General features: G+C 44.5%; 1 pseudogene; it reads right to left on the bottom strand.

Annotated features, from left to right (window-relative positions):
* Positions 1-1,380: 1,380 nt before the first annotated feature.
* LOC116895717 lies at positions 1,381-3,551 on the bottom strand (annotated as a pseudogene).
* Positions 3,552-4,546: the final 995 nt, after the last annotated feature.

The raw sequence follows: 4,546 nt of genomic DNA, 5'->3' as shown, positions 1-4,546 counted from the left end.
GCTTTCAGTTAGTACTTTTGTGGGACTCCTGGATGTGTAAATGAGCCTTCCCTTAGGGCTTTTTTATTTTTCTGTTGACTTGTCTGCACCATGTCTGGAATGCTTGTGTCCATGCATTCTATCATGTTAGAATGGATCAAACCCCTGAAGTTGTAAGCAAGTCTCCAGTTAAATGCTTTCTGTTTGTAAGACTTATCTTTCTCATGCTGTCTTTTCACAGCAATGTGAAGCAAATGGGTGACTTAGCAGTGACTAAGACACTCCCAGATAGGAAACACTGTTGGAATCTGTTTGCATGAAGTCTGACTCTGTCCTTGTTTTTCCTCCTTTAAGAAAGAAATTTTGACCTTACAATTTGTGAGGCATTGAAGAAATATATTTTAGAGAGTATAGCTATTTTAGAGAAACTAAGAAGCTGGAAGGAGATTTTAAATGTTTTAAAGAAACTAAAATTTTTAAAATGTCTAAATTTGTAAAGGCTATAGGACATTTAAAAATTGGTATAATTAATATTGTGATATTAGTATTATCATGAGGACTTAAAGAAAGAAGAAGAACTGGAAGATGAGATTTAATGGTGATGTGTTTTTGTGTCAATTTGACAGAGGGTCAATTGTACCAGCTAGTTTTTAGATCAGTTTGACATAAGCTAGAGTCATTTTAGAAGAGAAAAACCCGGGTTGAGAAAAAATACCCCCATCAAATTAGCCTGTAGGCAAACTTGTGGTATATTTTCTTGTTTTATGACTGGTGCGGGGGTGACTAGCACACTCTGGCCAGAGGCTGGTGGTGCTATCAGAAAGCAGGTTAAGCAGGTCATGAGGAGTATGTCAGTAAGCAGTGTTTCTCCATGACCTCTGCACCAGCTTCTGCCTCCATATTTCTGCCTTCAATTTCTGCCCTGGCTTCCCTGGAAGATAGACTATGGTAAGGAAGTGTAAGCAAAATAAACCCCTTTCTCCCAGTTGCTTTTGGTCATGATGTTTTATCAAAGCAACAGAAACCCCAGCTAAGACAAGCATTAACAATTGTTCGGCCCTACCTAGGGGTGTTTCCCTTCCCCCTCGATGAGCCTTTTAGCCTGCTATAGCAAGAAGTTTACACCCTTGGCAGCTGCTCTTAGCCCCTTTTTCTTTCTTTCTTTCTTTCTTTCTTTCTTTCTTTCTTTCTTTCTTTCTTTCTTTCTTCCTTTTTTATTTTTATTTTATTTTTTTACTATTTAACTTGTTTTAATGTTTCTTCACAAATGGTGAAAATACTAAAGTACAGACAAGGAATAATCACAACATTGTCGCCAACATTATAAATATGGAATTATAAATTTAAAACATTTTCTGGTTTAAAAAATAAATCTGGTCATCAGTGCAGCTCTGCAGGTCTCTAGTAGGGCAGGTCTCTCTGTTCCTGATGGTGCTTGCCTTTATCCATTTTCCCAGGTCCTCCATGTCTGCCTCTTCTTCCTCCCATCTCTTCTATTAAAAGTCCAGGAGTTCCCCCTAGGACCACATCGTCTCCCTCCACTAAGGCCACCCTGGTCCATGCCACGGCCACCTCAGAAGCCTCCTCGGTCTCTACCTCTGCCACCTCTGAACATTCCTCCAGGACCTCCACGGTCCATGAGTGTTGTTGTAAAAATATAAAATATATCCCCCACTAGATCCAGCACTGCAGTGCCTCAAGATATCTGCTAGATATCTTAAGTCTCAGTCAGCAAAGCGTCTCACCGGTTTTGCTCCATCCCATATCACACTCGTGAAGGCCTCTTTCTGAGCCTGGCAGCAATCTCTCTACCTATCTAGTTCCCAAGGCAGGTTTCCATGCCAGAAATACACATCCCAACTCCGTAGCATCCCACACACTCTCCCAAATCCAATTCTCCACATGAAAAGCCACACAACAAAATAACCTTTGATCCATTTGATAAGATATAATTGCCCACCTAAACATACAAAGCCCAATACATATCCATCCCTTAAGAACATTCGTAACAACCTGTAGAGGTACAGCATGGAATCTTAACATCAGGTTCCATATTGTCCCACCATGGCTTCTCTCCCTTCTCTCCCATTCCTTTCTCCTCTTCTTCCTTCAAACTTTTCTCCTGCCCATCCTTCCTTCTCATCCAATGACAAGCCTCATTCTATCTTGTACCTGCCTCACCTGTGACATCGTCCCACACATTAGTCCACCTCTTCCTCCTCGCATGTACTAGGGCTGCCTTGGCCAGGATCACCACCTGGAGGCAGAAAGGGTTTCAGGAAGAAGCCCTCAGGCTTAGGAGTCCTACACTGGTTTCTGTTCTCCAGGCGAAGTTCTGGTTTCCACAGCCCAAATTGGGACTCTGACAGTCTCCAGCTCGGTGCTGGACATTTCCTCCTCCAGAGGGGGAGTTCCTTTTGGATCCTTGGGGCCCTCTTGGAGGGAAACTTCCTGTCTCCTCCATGGCCTCCCACGCAACCCATGGGTCCCCCAAGACTTCCTGTGCCACCAAAACCTCCGCTAAGTGGTGGTAGCCCTCATGAGGTGGCATGCCACTCCACATGCTGTTCAATGGAGGCTTCTTTCGGACAAGAGAAACTTTAAATTTACTTCTTTTAATGTTTCTTCACCCACCTCTGCTCATCCCTCCACGATCAAATCCCCCTCTTCCCCTGCCCTGGTTATCAGGGCCACTCAAGCTCTGGATCTCTCCTGGTCCATAAAATCCTCCAACTCCTGCCCATAAACACACATGCTACTGGGGTGATCCTGTTGGAATGAACTCTGCTGCCTATAGCTGCTGCTCTGTAGGCTATATTGACTTGGAGCCTAGCTGTAGGATCCAATCTGAGGGGGTTAACTAGTGGGAGGCTGCTGCCCATAGCTGCTTTGTTGACCATAGCTACTCTGCTCTCTATAGCTGCTCAGCTACCCATAGGTGTTCTGCTGAGAGTAACTGCTCTGATTGTAACTAGTTGACTATGAAGAGGATTAGCTAGTAGGAAGATAAGATGGAGGTACCGTGACTGGCTGCATTGGGTAGCTTACAGGTACCTGGGGATAACTATTGTTACTCTGTTTATATTCTAGTCTGGGTTGGTTATAACCCCCTGTGCTAGATTGAGGTAGACTAGTCTCAGCAGGCTTATTACCATCCTGTGGTTTTGTAGGTGTGGTTGCTGCTGGCTGCTGGCCATAGACTAAGTAAGCAGGCTGGGTACCATATGCAGACTGAGCTGCATAAGAGGCCCGTGAGTGGTGACTGCAGCAGTAGTGGTGTCATAAGCCCCAGTGCCATATCCTTGGACAGGCTGGCTGTATGGCTGGGGGGCAGTTGGAGTGACATAACCAGTTGGAGGCTGTCTGTAAGAAGTTGCTTAAGTCTGCCTGTAGGTGGCAGTGCTCTGAGCCTGGGTATAGCTGACATCTTTAGGCTGTCCATAGGATCCATAGCTTTGTTGCCCATATGCCTGGGTGGTCTGTGAATATCCTTGAGTTGGCTGAGCTGTATAAGCACTGTAGCCCTGCTGGCCTGCAGCTTGGTTATAGATACTGTTATCCATGTATGCCATTTTCTCTCCTTCCTCTTTGTTCTCTTATCATCCATCCCCCTCTCGAGCTCCCCCTCTACATTTTCTAGTTACAGAAGATTAGATGAATTTAGAGGGAACGAAAAGCATTTGTAGAATAAGATTATTCATTACATTCAGGTAAACAACTTGGGGTGGATGAGGGAGGGGAGGACTGGGAACCTGGAGACAAAGGACTAGGAAATTTAGAAGCAAGAATAGAGAAAGGATGGGTTGAGGTGTAGCTCTATAAAAAGGTGCATGTACAAGGCCCTGTGTTGAATTCTCAGCACTACAAAGAAAGCAAGCTTGATCTAAGAAGATAGTTCAGCTTGGCAAAGTGTTTATAGTACAAGCATGAGGGCTTGCTTTCAGTTTTCAGAGCTCATGTAAATAAAACTAGGCATGACAGCATGTATTTGTAATCTCAGTGCTAAGGCAGATAGCTAATGGAGATAGCTAGGTCCCTGGGGGTCACTGACCAACTAGCTTAGGCTGCATGGCCAATGCAAGATCAATTAAAGATCTAGTAAAGTGAATAGTGCCTAAGAAACAAACCTGAGGTTTTCCTCTGGGTAGCCACACACACACACACACACACACACACACACACACACACACACACACACACACACAGAGAGAGAGAGAGAGAGAGAGAGAGAGAGAGAGAGAGAGAGAGAGAGAGAGCATCCTCTCCCAATATACACTCAAATGGAAGAGAAAAGGAAGGAAGGGAGGATAGAAGACGAGGGAGGGAGGCACAGAGGGAAGGAAAGAACAGCAGGAGAAAAGGCACAATTTTCTGAGGTTACCACTAAGCACAGGATAGTGTTTCTCAAAGTGTGGCTGGCTCCTGAAACAAATGCCCCAGGATAGCTTGGGGACTCAAAATACAAATTCTCAGGATTCATCCTAGGATTACTAAATTGGAAACTATGAGGGTGATACCTGACTCAGCAATTTGTTTCCACAGGGCTTCTGGGAAATTCTGATAGCTA

Source organism: Rattus rattus, chromosome 3, assembly GCF_011064425.1.
Source record: "Rattus rattus isolate New Zealand chromosome 3, Rrattus_CSIRO_v1, whole genome shotgun sequence".
Lineage (NCBI taxonomy): Eukaryota > Metazoa > Chordata > Mammalia > Rodentia > Muridae > Rattus > Rattus rattus.
Note: the sequence above shows the minus strand (reverse complement) of the source record. Positions and strands in the feature narration are given on the sequence as shown.